The sequence below is a fragment of the Cydia amplana genome, chromosome 14, assembly GCF_948474715.1.
Source record: "Cydia amplana chromosome 14, ilCydAmpl1.1, whole genome shotgun sequence".
In the NCBI taxonomy this organism is placed as follows: Eukaryota; Metazoa; Arthropoda; class Insecta; order Lepidoptera; family Tortricidae; genus Cydia; species Cydia amplana.
Window position 1 is genome coordinate 6,038,748 of NC_086082.1, and position 17,687 is coordinate 6,056,434.

The window sequence follows — 17,687 nt, forward strand, 5'->3', positions numbered from 1 at the left end:
TTAATTGGGTGTCTATTGTTTTTAATAAACTTTTAAGCCATACTGTATTGTTTACCCGCATTTTCGTTTGTCATAATTTATTTGGCTCAGAAACGCGTCACATTTCAGGATTGCCATAAAACAAATCTAACCTAACCTATCTATAGGATAACCTTACGAAAATTCTAAAAAGTAACGGCTTCAGTTTTATGACTATAATGATAATATGTGACGTCCCACGGGTAAAGGTACCTTATGGCCGTTGGCGCTTACGCTATTATTAACGCCGCTCCGCCGCCGCGCGCTATTATTATTGCGGCGCTATGCGACGTAAGCGCCAACTGCCATAAGGTACCTTTTACCGTGGAACGTCACATATGATAAACGATAGGTACATTACGAGTATGACTTAAAACTTGATGGGAAACAGGGATTACAACAAAATAAATGAAATGAAACAAAGGGACCCTATTTTAATTACATACCTACATATACTTACTTATTTATTTTTCTTACATTTAGGTACATATATTATTTATTAAAGTAAAATTATCTTAGTATTCATAAATCATAATGGCCACTGAAACCTGAAAGAGTGGATCGCAGACGATCAATTCCCCGTAAAACCGCGGAGGTCACGGGCACGGGCGTGGCGACCACGACCACAGCTGTTTACCAACAAACCGACGGCTTGCGGCCTCGCCACCTCGCCAACGCCATGTGCACGGTAAAGGGGCCCACTGATTACCAGAGCCCGTACCATGAGTCACTGACAGTGTCAAAACTGACATTTACGCTATCGAGAACGTAATTTACTTTCTATATATATCTCGTTTGCTAATATGCGAGTACGAGCGAGATGTATAGAAAGTAAATTACGTTCTCGACGGCGTTTATGTCAGTGCCAAACTGATGGTAGCCGTACAGTCCGCCGGACGATATCGGCCTGTCAGTTAGAACAAAAAGTTGACACCACGGTATTCGGAAAACAAGATCCGTTCTAGAGAAGAGAACGATACGATATGATGTATACTAGATACCAACTAGTTTAGATTTCAACTAGATATCATTTGCAGCTCAATTCGGGCAACCAATGTCACTTTTACGTTAAATTATCGTTTTAAGATCGTTTCAAAATCGTTTTGAGATCTAAACACACATAACGAGACGTTTTAGACATTGTGAAAATCGTTCAAGAGTATCCTCCAGAATCGCGGAAATATCTAATTTGACAGGCTAGATCTTAAAAATATCGTTGTCGTATCTTGGTGATGTCTAATAGATATCTAGTTCAAAATCCGAATCGGGCCCACAGTTCTGAACAACTGACAGGCCGATATAGTCCGGCGGACTGGTAATCAGTGGGCCCCTTTGGTAATGGAAAAACTGTTTATTACTAACAAGTATGAGGAGCAAGTGGGTAGTGGGCGGGTAAAGATAGGTACGAGATCTATGAAGACGGCGGACTTAGCATTGAGTTAGATTTTAGAAAACGCAAGTACTTATGTACAAATGGTGGACTTAATGCCATATAAGGCATTCGCTGCGACATCCGGAAGATTGAGGGTCACTTTTGGATGAGACTAGCTCAGGACCGGGGCAAGGGGCGTACTAGAAGAGAGGCCTATGCTCAGCAATGGGAGATAAAGGCCTGATATGATGAAGGCATTCTCTACCAGTCAACCATGTGGCCAAACAGAAACTTACAATTGGTGCGGAAGAGAAAATCAACACAGAGAGATAAAATTCACTACTTATCTAAATACTACTATTATCAATTCAAAAAGCCAAAATTCTATTGGCAATTCGTAAAGTTTACTGAAAAAGGTGATAATGTTTTAAAGGTCACTGAGGTCAGTGAGAACATTCCCCATACAAAATGGGGAACGTTCTCGAGAACGGCACATCTATAGAGGTCACAAACACAGGTCACAACTACAACTAACAAACCACTGTAACAAATGTCTAAAGTTTCCATAGAGTTTAATTATTTTTCAAAGTACCTGACATACAATTAGGTATTAACAATAGCGACTGAGGCCCCTTTTGAGGCGCTTACATAACGTCACGTGTATGTAAACTGCTTAAGAAGCTGGAGTCGGTAGTTAAGTTACCGACTACTCTCAGAGGCCGTTGTTTTACAAATCTCACTGAAATAATTACGACGAGTGTTTAAGGCCCCGTCTAGCGCCGCGGGGCGTCGGGTGGCAAAAGCTTCAGCTCAGTGACACCCTGACACAGTAACGGAGCCTCATTAAGATCCTGTCAACAACATGGCTACCCGAGTGGCGCAGGGAGTACTGCACCACTCGGGTATAATTAGGTACAGTAAATAAATATTTTAAAGGAAATGTTTTTTTTTCTTTGATTGTCGCATAAGTATTAATAAATACAAAATGACGTAATTATATTGATTAAAAAATATATTAAAATTGGCAGATCGTTTTGTACGAAGTCCGGTTAGTACGACGTAATATCAGCGGTCCCTTGGACGTCGTTATAACCGGACTCTACTGTATATCGTACACTTCCAAAACAATTAAAAATTTCAATCGTATCAAAGGAACACCGTAGTAGAATCTTCTATAAAAGGTTGCCTGCCGCAATTATGCACTCTTCTATTTGAAATCACATTTTTTTCGTCAAATTCCTAACCGGCGATACCTATAAGTAATAGATTTAGTCAGTCTTTCTCCCAAATCACATGCGACATGTTATAAGTCACATGTTATAAGTAACACTAAACTCGTACACACCAATGTTGAAATAAATAAAATATGTATTAATTACAACTTACTTATGTACTTTGAACATTCGTCCTAAGTTAAGTTAGACATATACAACTTCAATGCACCCTTCAACACCATCAGTAGCCAGTCCCATTCCATCCTACCCGCTTTCAGCCCGTCTTGGTCATCATTAATCGGGTTACCCTATCCCATCTCCATAAAGAACAAACCCTTAACCCATTCACACACACTTGTGCCCCTTTAGCTCCGCGTTTTCAGTTAACGAGGCACGTGGACATTTGGACAAAGCTTTTGGTCTTTGATCTTAGTGCCCTTTTGTGCAAATGCTTTGTTTTAGGCCTATTAGGGACTGCAGTCTGCGGTCGAATTAGGAATTTAATTTATAATGTTTTTTAAGAGGTTTAAGCTGCTTTTACATACGATTTATGAATGAAATTCCTTAAATATTTGCTATACCTACATAATATATAGGTAGGTAAGTGAATATAAATAATTAGGTTATGAGAGGAGTCAGATTTTTATACAAGCTTTTATTTAACTTGCAATGTACCTACCTATCTACAAATGTTGTTACAGAGAAACGCATGAGACGCAATGAGCAGGCGTCCAACCTCGCCCACCTGGGGGAGCATACACCTGCCGCGTGTGTGGACGCGGGATCTACCTATACGTACCTTATTGGTATCCTTTTTGTAAGCTGTTAATATTTTTGGACGCTTAGAAAACGAAACCAGAGCGCCTACCGCGAACCACGTTCGACGTGTTGCCTCTCTGTCGCACTTGTAAATTCGTACGTAAGTGTGACAGGGAGGTAACACGTCGAACGTGGTTCGCGGTAGACCCTCAGTTCCCCGTTCCGGGGACGTTGAGATAAATAATATATCTTTCTCCTAATTTTGTGCATCTTTATTTAAACGCCATCTATGTCTATTTTGCAGAAGCTTTAAAAATTACTCTGCCATCTAGTGTCACCATGTCAAACTATCTGGGCTATAGATGTAACTCAAGGGCAATGCTGACCTTAGTCGTTCAAAGTTCTATTGTCATATCATAGGTGGCAGCACAGAGCTTCGTGCACAACAGTTTAAAATAGTTCACAAAAATACTCATAGATGTCGCATGAATGCAAGTTAGCAGAGTGATTTAACTTTGCAACTTAGCAAACTTTTTACCCGACAGCGCGTCGAGGAGGGTAATGTTTTTATTCCTAATAAGGAGGTGGATGAGCATTATTCGGATTATTCCCTAAATAGGCATGTTGCTGTATTATGGGCAACGTTAGGTCAAACGCTGTTTTTGTGGTCACGTTATTTCAAATTTAGAATTATTGGATACTTATGTCGTAAAATAAACTCTTAGTGGAGTCAATATAAAGTTAAAGTTACATTAATTGCACAATCAAATGTTTCTACACGGGTGAATTATATATCATATTGAATACCCGGCTGCGAATTAACAACTTGATATCTGTTCCCGTTTTTGAGAAATAACATTTTTTTTATTTTATATTTTATACTACCTAAACAGTAATTTCACACTAGAGATTTTTTGAAGAATGGGCTATGAAGCTTACACGACTACACGGTCAGAATTTCTCCCGACAATAATATTAATTATAGATTTAATGAAAAAAACAATAACTTTGTAAGTTTTTCATGACCGAGAATATCCCACACTGAGAGAAAAGTTTACTATTGTGGTTAATAGTATTTGTTTCGATCATGTTTAATTTATCTGCCTGAGGAACTGCTATATTCGCAGAATAGCAGCATGATATTGGAAACAAACAGCAAATAATGTTCTACACAATTAATGGACACTTCTAGTTTTTTGACAGTAACTGTACAAGTTATTGAAGAATAACATACTTATTTTTCTCGCAATTATTAAATCAATTTCCAGCATAAAAAGTCAATGAAGTATGCTGTATTTCCAGGCTTCCACAGAGGCCAAGTCAAACTTTGTTTAAGATGTCAAAAAGATATCATTTTGTTATCATTCGCCCAACCGTCTCGCTCGCACCAATACATATTTCATCTAGTACGAGTGAAATGCACGCGCGAATGATATAAAATGACATCTTTTATAACAAAGTTCGAATTAGCATCAAGGTGTATTAGGAAAATATACCTTATGACTTATGGCATTGCGTTAAGGTTTAATAATTCAATGCATAAAGTGTCTGTGTTTATGTGAAAAATGATAGGTGTCAATTTTTATATCTATTCACAAAACGTTTAGAATACAGGATGCACAGTCAGATATAAATAGACCCTTGAAGTCTTACAACTATCTCTGATACTGGATCTCAAGCTTATTTGGTTAGTAAGTACCGTCCACCAAGTTATACTTCGAATAGCCACCCGGACAAATTCCAAAGCTAATTTCGAATTTTAAAATTTGACAATTCACGAGAAGAGTAACGTAACGTCAAAGGATATGTTTGTCCCTTTTCAACGATCCTGTCATCCGATGCTTGAGTAGAGTGAAACTAAAAGAAGCAAATGTCAGCAATTCGTAACGCTTAGTTTTTGTTACCGTTAGCGCATCGCGACATGAGAACTAGTATGAGCCTGGCCCTCGATTACGTATAATTGCAAGGAAACTTGGGATCAAGTTATCTTAGTCAATTTAGAGCAGTTGGAATTCAACTCATTGTGAAATTTTTGAACGTTTTCAAATAATTTGTTGGATTAAGTAGTAAAAGTGTTACAGTGTGTTATATATTTGTGATCTACTCACAAGGCCCTTTCATTTGGTACCCCACATGGTATGTTTAAAAGAAAAATGGTAAAAACTTTGCGTCATAGCAACTACCCTCACCACTTTCGCGCTTGTCATCTCATATATTTGTGTTCAGGATATTATACTGAATGCACTGATACCAAATATACTCATATCCGAGACGACATGAGCGTAAATTTTTCTAGAAGACTTTTCGAGAAAAGGCCAGGCTACAATATCTTTACAGGTTGATTGATACTGAGTGTATTAACACCATGTTCACCCATATCCAAGACGATATGAACGAAAAGTAACCTAAAGCCACCCTACCAACATTTTCGTAACAATGAGAGATTATTTCTTGGAAATAATGTTGTAATATAAACTCCTTGTAGAGCACCTACCTGCGAAGAGATCGTGCTGTCAAAGTTGTTAATGATTTAATATAATATTGTTAATTAACTAAAGTTTTATTAATGCATCATTTCATTTTATACACCGCGGGATTTAATAACCCGAAAGATTTAAATCACGTATTTTTGACGACAGTACGAGTAAATAATGTTATATCAACATGGGTCCAATTATATATTTTAATTAAACTACTATTTCAGTACAAATTAAATCATATTAATTTACCGCTTCTTTGTGAACAAACCTTTATTCAGAGAGTGAGCGAGTTTAATTAATCTCAAGTAGAGAAACAGAGAGCGAGCATGACATTTCATGAATCACTCCGATATCATACGATGCACGGCGAATGCAGTGACATGTGTTCCATGACAAGAAGTGTCAAGTTATGTCTAGGATCATGTTTACGTTGAAATTATTTCAATTGATTGGCACCTCAAAATACCACAAATTGTATCAAAACTTTATTAATTACTACAACAGTAGGTATAGTGCAGTTATTATTGTTGAAACTTTGCGATAAAATCTTTTCCTTTGAGTGAGGTAACCAAAGCCATTAACCATGATTATATCCGAAAGAAATCATGCCTCTTATTGTTTTAACTCATACTACAGCTGGAAAGGGATGATTACTTGAATGACCTTTTGTTAAAATATCGATCATGCTTATCAGTACGTATTTTAAATTCTCGATGTGTTGATTTATACTGAGTAAAGTAAAATAAACAACTATGTTAAACAATTACGCTTTTTTATTAATTTAATGAATTAGGTTTTCGAAGTGTGTACCACCGTTTTCAGCACAAAGATTTAATTTTAAACGGATTTCATTATTTAGGTTTACAAAAGTGTTCTTTATTTCTTCGGAAGCCGTTCGAATTTTTATTAATAATTCTTCTCCAGAGTTCACTGGTGTTGAGTATTCCTTCCTTATCTTTCAGAGTTCCCCATAGAAAAAAACCAATGGCGTTAAGTCGGGTGACCGGGCGGGCCAGGTTAGGACGTTGCTTCCACGGCCAATCCACCTCTCAGGGTATTGTTCGTCTAGCCAATTTACGAACTTCTAGGCTGAAGTGGGTCCGTCGTGCCGGAAGCACATAGTTCTTCGGGTTTCCAAATCCGTACACAAAGTGAATATCCGCTAAATGAATTTTATTTATTACAGTCAATCAAATTTAAAGATGTTATCTTGCGCATATCTTGTGTGACATATGAAATATGTCATTTTATTGACATCAATTTCGTCATTTTCGTCAAACTATCAGCCAGTTATCGTAAAGGTAAATAGTTTGTACTCTCGTGATTGAGAACAGAACAAAATTTTGGTAGTGAAACCTTTTTGTAGGATATCAAACTTAATTAAGTGAAACTGGCTAATAACCATGTACCTAGTTAGTGCGTCTGCGTGTAAAATTAGTTGGTGGCTACGTCACGCATAAGGGTGTGTTAGAATTGAGATTTTTTTACTTGTGATTTGTTTTAAATAATTAATATCTCTTAAATTAAGGGTTTTTGGACTATGTGTTATATAACTTTATATACTCTAATTAGGCTCTAAAATCGTTGGTTTAAATCTTTCGGGTTATTAAATCCCGCGGTGTATATAACCCTATTACCCTTTGAATGACCTTTTTCACGTTTTCTACAGCAATGCAGTCGACTGCAGCAATTTTGAAGCGCGACATTGCTACCGACTGCATTACTGTGGTAAATGTCAAAATCGAAGTTCCTGTCTGGATTTTGGCGTCAATTAAAAATAAATAATCAAAGGAGGTCATCGATCAAATGGGCCGGAGGACAAGCCATCGTTAACTGGTAGAGAATGCCTTATGGCATTAAGTCCGCCTCTTGTACTATAAGGTTTTTCTTTTGTGCAATAAAGATTAACCACTTTATTCATAAACTTTACGGGCCTGATTTAGTTCAATTATGTTTATCCCTTACTTACAAATACATAAGTTAAAGTGACAGATAAGGACAAACGATTATTACTATTATTAGCTAATTGAGGTTTGTAGCGCGTTTATGAATAACGGGGGTTAAAGAAATAAAATAAATACAGATGATGACAGTAATTATATACGCATTTTATTACGGAAAAAGATTTAATATTGGGTGTAAATGAAACGGGAATTGGAAATATGAAATAAAATGATATTATATTATTCATTTCCGTAAGTCAAACCATCATCTTTATTAGCATTGACATAACGCTCAACTTCGCACAAACCGTATGGTTTTTCACTAAGGAGTGATATATTCTCTTTACGCTAAACTTTATGGTGGGTAGACAAGTCTGTATACTTGTTTGGAACTAACTGCCACAGTCTGTCATAGCCATGTCATAGCCTCATAGCTGACATATGTGACGTATAGGAGATACCGCAATGAATGCATGCATTGCGCGTTTTATAGGAGCTTGGCCTGAGGTGTGTTAAGTAAGCGCGCAACGCATACCGATGAAACTGGGTAAGATAGTCATTGGAGAATTAACGGTCGACCGGATCGCGAACTCTCGGCTGTTGAAGCGGAACAATCGTCTGCCGCGAACATTGAAGTGAGACGGAGATATGGAAGTCGATAAAACGTTCTCTACAGTGAATCAGTACCCGCCATTTAGGGTAATTTAAATAGCTTGGATGATTTAATAATGGTTTTATTCCATACAATATTACATATACGTGGGAGATTTTTTGTTGTTACACTAACATGAGAAAGAGATTTGAGAAAGTGAAAAACAAACCCACTGTCCATTTTCTCGAAGCAACGAAAACATTTTCAAAACAAAAATGGTTAATAGTAATTAAATGGATTAATTTACGTGAGAGATTTTTTTGTAGGATATAGTAAATATACAGAGCTTAATTAACATGTAATTGTTATGTACACATAGTTGTTATTTTTATATAAAAAAATATTTTTAATATTGAAAATTATTGGGAGCTGGTTTTGGTGTCAAGCTGGGAGAAAATATAAATACATAATGAGTATATGTTTGAGAACTGCATATTAAAAAATCTCGAGTGTCGGATTCATGTTTTGATATATTTTTTCTATTTTAATAATAGTTTGGATTTATTAAAACCATGTGACATATTTTGTGGAGATTTTTTTTTAAATATAGTATTTGCAACATAGGTTATCACATCTCAAAAAATCTCTAGTGTGAGAATTCATGTAGAGCTCTCATACATTATGAACTGTGCTGACCCGCCTATCTTTCATTCAATTATTTCCTCTTTTTCCTATTTTTTAATGATGAAAACTGAAGGGTTAGTTAAGTATAAAACTTATAAACTTTTAACTATGGAATAATTATGTATGTAAGGTACTGGGTAAGGTACGGGGTAAGGTAAGGGGTAATAAATGTAATAATGTAAGGGTAAGGTGATAGGTACATAAGTACTAAAAAAAATCGCGGCTTTGGTGGTAATGGTTGTTCTGAGCCTAGGGTAACCTAAGTAAAAAGGTTTTAAAGTACATCTGGTGCTACTTTACCGCACTAGTACGATAATTAACACATTACGTAACTACATATGTCTAATATTTAAAGGGCCATATTATGTACTGTAAAACGTGGAACGATACATGTGCGAATAGGTGTAATTCGCAACTCGTGTTTTAGTTTATGGCCACTCTTTACGAATTTCCTATTTTTCGCACTTGTATCGTAATGTGCTAATATAATATAAGTACCTAAATGTTTACCTACCTTATTGCATTGGATTAAGGTGATGAAATGTTTATATATTTATGAACTCTACTGTAAGCGTAGATAGTCAACTTGGTCATTAGGTAATAAAATTGCACCCCTATTTTAATCCGGCATCATCGCAGTGCCAGATTACTTATACGACCTACCTTAGTATCTTCTTCCTCGCGTTGTCCCGGCATTTTGCCACGGCTCATGGGAGCCTGGGGTCCGCTTGGCAACTAATCCCAGTAATTGGCGTGGGCACTAGCCAACTTAACCCAGAGGGTAAACAAGGCCCGTATTGGGATTAGTCCGGTTTCCTCACGATGTTTTCCTTCACCGAAAAGCGACTGGTAAATATCAAATGATATTTCGTACATAAGTTCCGAAAACTCATTGGTACGAGCCGGGGTTCGAACCCGCGACCTCCGGATTGCAAGTCGCACGCTCTTACCGCTAGGCCACCAGCGCTTTTTTTACCGACCTACCTTAGTATTTCACTATAATTCGTTTCTACATTTAAATAGGAAACTGATACATATTATTATAGCCTGTAGGTACAGTACAGTTTGAAATTAATTACATTTTCACTAGATAATGTTTTAAATACAAAATAAAAACTTTTAATGAAAACGTGAAAATAATCTGTGAAATCGTGTCACCGGCAATAAATTTCACAAGACAGCATAAAATCTTACAAAAGTGAATGTTCTTCACAAAGAAACGCATTGTAAGTAAATATTTGGATTCGGCGATTCAAAACATTTTGGAATCGCGGAACATTAAATCCTCGGGCCGAGTGTGGTCACGCCCTCTCTCGGTCACAAAAGGAAGGTCGTAGTTTCACCAAAACTGCAAATTGTTATTTCCACGCCATAAACTTCTTTAAGGTTTTTCTTTAAAGAATAAATGTAAAACGCGTGAACTATTAATCTTATTTGTGAATGTGTTCGCGGCAGATGTTCGCGGAGTCGGATTGCGGGAAAAAAGTAACGTCTTATTTAGTTTTTTTGTTAATTTTATTTTATTTATGATAGCGGGTCGTGCGGGTTATGATTTAATCCAAATAGTTACAGTTTCTGTTGGTTCCTTCGTATGTATAAATAACTCATATCACTTAGGTATATGCTTTAATTATTCACTGAGTTTATCTAATACCTTTAAACAAGCAATTCTTGTTTGTCTATTTATTTATATATATATTTATGTATCTTGGAAACGGCTCTAATCTAGAGGTTTTTGGGGGCAAAAAAACGATCTAGCTAGGTCTTATCTCTGGGAAAACGCGCGTTTTTGAGTTTTTATATGTTTTCCGAGCAAAGCTCGGTCGCCCAGATGTTCTATGTTTAATTGTCAATTATCAAGACGCAACAGGAATAGTAATTACTCCATACAAACGACTGTTTCCTTCGAAAACATAGAAACTAAAAATACAAGCTTTTATCAGATTTCTATTAAAATCCAAATGAAACGTCCGATTATTCAGGTTTAATTTAAAATGGATTTATTGATACTCGTTTTAATTAGGCTTTTTCCCGACTATCGAGAGCTAATGTGGCTAAATGTGATAGCTGGTCAATATCAGTTAAAAGCCTTTGTATTAAGTATGTATTTTATTCATAGTTTAATATACCTTCGCTCTAATTGAAAAATTGACTGAAATGTAGACATGAGTTTCATCGGCGAATCATTTAAAAATATACATATACCTATAGATTAGTTATATATTTTATCACTTTCTTTTTGGCTAATATCCTATCAATAAATTGTATGTAGGTACAGAAAAACATTTCATGGTTGTCATTTTGTAGCGAAATGGAAAATATTTTTATTTGCTCTGTTAATCCGGAGAGAAGCGCAGTATCCAAGTATGTACCTACATCACTACATAGTATAAAACAAAGTCGCTTCCCGTTGTCTGTCTGTCTGTATGTATGCTTAGATCTTTAAAACTACGCAACGGATTTTGATGCGGTTTTTTTAATAGATAGAGTGATTCAAGAGGAAGGTTTATGAATAATTTGTTAACCAGTGCGAAGCTGGGGTGGGTCGCTAGTACTTAATACCTATATGATATCAAATGCTTGTTTACCCGCTGAAAAATTCACTTAAATTCCTGTGTGTTTTATTCGCATAATGCTTTTCTAAGCCTTATAAATTGGTATATACCTTGTCCACATCAACACAACACAACTCGCCAACAAACTGCATTCTATTTTTCAATCGCCTTTTACACCTAGTTTATTTATGAAATTGGCTAGCCTATAACAATTTTTCAATCGAACAGCTTCATTGAGACTCCGGCTAAGTTATGATAACTACACGTCACGCCCCCGCACATCTCAGTGTTTCTTCAGTTCACACATAAATTCTTATCAAACGCGTACACGGAGGCGTTTCGGTTTCACAGCGCTTTGTGTCTGTTTTCAATCAACATTCGCCATTTATTATCAGATATATGAATGGCTTGTCGCTTCGCGCAAACAAAGCTTGCTGAGGTAACCCGGCCAGTTAAACTAGAGCCATGAGTCCACATTAACTAGATCATTGGCAATACAAAAGTGCGGTGAACAACGCAGCCGCCAGGGGTCTATGTGGGCTGCTGCACGCGTTATAATACGTTTAATGGCCTGTAATGAATGGCATAACATCCATAAAGCGACAATACGGCCACTCGAACAAGCCCTTTTATAATAATGCTTGATTTATAGGTGATGCCGCGAATTCACTTTGTTTTGCACGTGCTTTATCGCCATACTTCTTCAAATATGAAATCGATTAACGATGCCTTATTCCAGTGGGTTTAGAGTGATAGTCGATTGGCTCGAGAATCGTAGAAATGATAAAGAAATAACTTGCCAGACAATGTGGCAGCGTTAACTCTATTATGTTTGGAGGCAGAGACCATATGAGTTGATAATATAATGTCTTACGATATTTCTGATCTATTGATTCAACGATGACTAATGTCTCAATATAACGAATAAGGTTTTTCCTTAGTCCATCAATAAATAGTTTTACAGATCAAAACATTATCACCAGTGGGCCGTGCTTAAATAATTCCAGCACTCTACCCTTAACATTCTACAAAACTCAGTTATCGGACTGAGTTGCCTAGGTACTTTAGTCATCTACTACTTACTTTCATTCAATGTACTGCTGACTTGGAGCCAACAGGAGGTTAGGAGCTTAATAAAACGTTAGCAGAAAAGCTAATTGAATAACGATGTCTTCATTTAACAACTTGAAGTCACAGTGACACATTTTTTCATATTATAATGGACATTATTCTTACAACAGCACCAATGAGCGAACACTTCTAAACAATCTGATGTTTCAGCATTTTCTGATAATTATTTTTGAAAGGTTATTTGACGGCGACTAAAGAGTTTGATAGATGACATATAGAAATATTGTTACATTATGGTCTACATTTCCCATGGCAGATAAACCGTCAATAAGTCAAGGTTCGCGAAAAATATAAAGTTACCGTGATTTAAATGTAAACGCAAACATAGGGTTTCAGTCATTATTCAGTTTTTTGTGCAAGATTATTCAATAAAGGTTTAAAAATATGATAACGAAAACGAAGAATACAAACAATCAGAAACTTCCAGGTAAGCATCAAACCGTATGTTTTGGTTTTGGGTTCAAGAAATATGGAATAAAGGGTATCAATGCATGAACCCTACCGTATTGTCAGGATTACGGGTCGCCACAAAGGTTGGAGGATTTCGCGACTGTGACGATAAACGTATCAATGTTTGATCAAGCCGTCAAAGTGTTTGCTCTTTTTATCTCTGCTTTTTAACCACAGACATATGTTTAATAGATTTCGCAACGGATATAGCACATGCTAATGATTTCACAACTTTTGTTTTTATCAAAATCTGATTGTTAAATTTGTATTAAACCTAATCAAAATCAGTAATGGATTACATAGTTTTATAACTATTTACTGATATCTTAAAAGCATAAATATCAAAGGAAAAAGGAAAATTCTATGTCATAACTCATAAATCTATGTTTAAGAGCCCAGTAGATTTTAACGATTTTTTAAATAATTAGTTTAAGCTAATATTTAGGTATGCTTTCCATAATAATTCACTAAAATTTCTTTCACGCAGAGCACATCATAAACAGGGGAAAAACTAAATCAAACAAAAACTGAAGTACATATTTTTTATAAGGCAAGGGCATTTTTACATACCGGAAAAATTAAACAGAAAGCCATCATCGGTTTATAAAAAAGCGTAACCCGCGAGAACTACTAGGATACATATCTGTAAGTACTTTGCTCTTTTTACCGCTCTCCCCAATCCGTACCCACAGCTGCCCATGTCCATGTTAAAGATCTTAAAAAGCCGAATAAAAAGCTTCTCGTATTCATTGCGAACAACACCTACGTAACAAGGCATTGTCAAGACAATGACGGGCAAATGTGACGTGAAATCTGTGTTGAAGGAATAATCCACTTAGGAAGGCATGTTGCTTTTGTCAAAATAGACGGCTTATTGAGTAGTAAAAAGAGACGCCGCGGGTGCCCTATGTGTGCAAACAGAGGTCGGGGTACTAGTTGGAGGTGCTGCGTTATGTGACAGATGGCGTTAGCGTCACTGATTAAAAATAATACCTTTAAAAGCCAGACGATCTGAAAAGGCCTTACCTACTATTATAATTTTTATTTTTATTCAATATCAGCTAGTATTGCTTCAGCCAGAAGCACAAGTATCGCTCAGATCGGGGCAAGCCAGGAAATTAGATGAAAATAGTTATTTGTTTTACAAGGGGGCAAAGTTATTGTTTAACCGCTCATGCTAATATTCATACCTGAGCAAGCCAAAGATTCCAAAATTGAACCAAAGCGTAGCGAGTAGTTCGAAAAATGGATTCTTGAGCGTTGCGAGGGTTTCAAAGCACGAGGGTTAAACAAAATTTGCCCCCGAGTGAAACACACAATTTTTCACCACACCACATCATCCAAAATCATCATTTAAAATTAAATTCTACCAGCAAACATAGGAAAATAACTCAAAATTTGCATTTGATTACTTTGCCTCACATGTGGATAAAATGCAACTTTGCTATCAGTTTTTGAAGTGCAAAGTAAGCCTTTCCGAGCTGGTGTGGTGAAAAAGACATTGCTCGCCGTGCGAAACGTGTGACTGAAGATTTGGCCACATTACTCTGAAAATATACTTCTGTTTTAAATTTTGGTGGTCAGTTGATGCTGATCATGTACATAGGCCCCAAACAAACAATATTAAATTACATAATCAGTTTTAACTTGTAATTAATTACCCGAGAATAGGTAGGTATGGAAAATAAATTGAGTTTTCGAACGCCACTTGCGTGCAGGGGGGCGGGGCGTGCGGCGTGCATGTTTAAACAAATGCAAGCGTATCGGAGCGGCCTTAGTATAGTGATGGGTAGGACATCAATTTAAAATGAGTTTGTATGAGTACCTCATTTTCTAAAATGAGGTGTTACAATGTCTTACTTCAAATGAGGTGAGGTACTAGTATATTTTCAGCGTCGACTATTCCATTAATTCCAACAGCGACAATTTTTTTAAATGTATATACATATTTATGTATTCATCACTTCCTTTACGCACGCGAGCACCTAGCGCCTCGCGCGATCCAGTGACTCTCTTGCGAGTTGTGAGGAGTGTATGAGTTTTGAGGGTCGCGAGACTCGCGAGTGAATTTGAACGGATAAGAGTTTTTTGAAATTGTGTGAATGAATAGAGGAGTGAAGTAAGACATTTTTGCGGTACGAAGTACTGCGACAAATTAACAAAATGAGTGGTACAAATGAGGTGCCTCACGAGTGAGCGACTCAACACTACCTTAGTACACGCTGCTCAAATCACTTGTGAGCCCGACGCCACGCTGCACGCCCCGCCGAACGCTCCGCTTCGAGCATCCACTCAGGCCTTACACATACTGTTGTTACGCTGTGAGGGGTAGGATACCTACCTATGTTAAGGTACACAGTGGGGTATGTACGCTTTGACCCGTCATTATGTGTTGCGTTTGCATATCAAAGGCGTCTGCGTCAACATATGATATCCAGTCTATCTGCATATAGCAAAGTGCAGACTTTATTTTCAGGTGTCTCTTACTATTTCTGCTTTTTTTTAAACAGTCGTAAGCACCAAAAGTCAATTGAAAAATTTCAGTAATGTATCGTACTTTAGAAACAAATATTATTTAACGTATATTGGTAACTATTAGCGACTCGCCCCGGCTTCGCACGGGTTAACAAATTATACATAAACATACCTCTTGAATCACTCTAGGTATCTATTAAATAAAACCGCATCAAAATCCGTTGCGAAGTTTTAAAAATCTAAGCATACATACAGACAGACAGACAGCGGGAAGCGACTTTGTTTTATACTATGGCAGTGATTATGGTTGTTACAATACTTATGTATAATGTTGAGTTTCCAAAATCAGGATTGTGTGATATTTATAGGCCCGCCAAGCATAAATGGGACTGGGCTAAGGCTACCGTTGGCATCATGTCAAACAATAAAATTCTTCAGAGCATAACCCATTGTATTTACAAGCGGTAGAACAAACATAAGGAGGCCTAGACTCTCCTTAAGCGTAAGGTTCAATATCACTTGTGATTCTGGGATCGTCGACGATTCTTAAACCTAAGCAGATTATTATGGCAATAAGACCTGGACGCATTTCTAGAAATTTCACTTAGGAGGATTGGAATTGGAAGTCTAGAGTCCCCCTATAGAACAGCAGTAGGGTAGTCCAGTGCAGGGATGTTGCGAATATCCGCATCCGCATCCGCAACCGCGGAACTTCCGCATTATTTTGAACATCCGCATCTGCATCCGCATCCGCATAAAATCGATGCGGATTAAATGCGGATGCGGATGTGGAACACGTCGGTACAGGAACGTCTTAGCATCGGCGTAAGTGCTAAACTGCTAGGTAATTTCGTCATTAGCCAAAAAAACCTATTACAAATTTGCAGTCAAGCGTGAGTGGGACTTAATGTACGGAGCACTTGGAACGCGAGTTCGACTCGCATTTGGCCGATTTTTTGAAATAAAAATTACTAAAATGTGCCTAATATTTGACGTTTTTTATGTACCTATCTTGACATCCGCATCCGCATCCGCAGCCGCGGATGTGAGCCTTTAAAAATCCGCATCCGCATCCGCATCCGCGGATGTCAAAATATCGGCATCCGCAACATCCCTGGTCCAGTGTTTGTCTGAGTGTAGATAAGTACCTATTTCATGCGATGCGACTCTCATGAGGTAAATCTGTATCTCATGCGGTGGCAGCATGATTGCATTTTTATCGCCTGTCAATATGCCTGTCAATTTCGCACTTACATACTTGTTAGAACGTGACAGGCATGGTGACACTGACAAAAATGCGGCCGTGCTACGCCGCTGTTGACATTGGACCACTATCACTGTCACTATTGCTAAAACTGTTGGTCACTATTGCTAAAATCAAGTACCAAAGCTTTGGATAGAATCTTGGTGTTACGCTCAAATGTTGCCATTTATCCACGCTAAAGGTCTCTGCCCACTACACCGTATCATACCATGACCGTAGTAGGAACGTGTCAGGCAAAAAAATATTCTTTGTATTAAAAAGTATGACCACTAAACCCGTTATGCACGGATATGAAACGATGTGGACACGGTGTAGTGGGCATAATAGTCCGTGTCGCGTTACATTACGTGCCTGATACGTTCCTACTACGGTCATGGTATGATACGGTGTAGTGGGTAGAGACTTTAACTGAATAGAATGCCAACAGTCCTGCCGCAAAGGCCACGGCCGCCATTCTGCCATTCAAGCCACTAGCGTGGCAATAGTTTTTGTCACCTCTAGCGTGCCAATGCGACTTTAACGTTAATATCTTGTTTGCGTTTGATTTATGGCAATTTCGTGTGAATTAAGCTGGATTTTGGTATTTTGTTTGGTGTTTTTTTTGTTTCCGTATCCAAATAAAATACTCGTACAGTATCAATAAGATAAGCGGCTAAGATATGTATACTAAAAAGCAAAAAAAAAAATGATTTTATTTCTATCGACACAACTTTAACCTTTCAAGGTTTTGGCTGTAGTTTATGCTTGCAA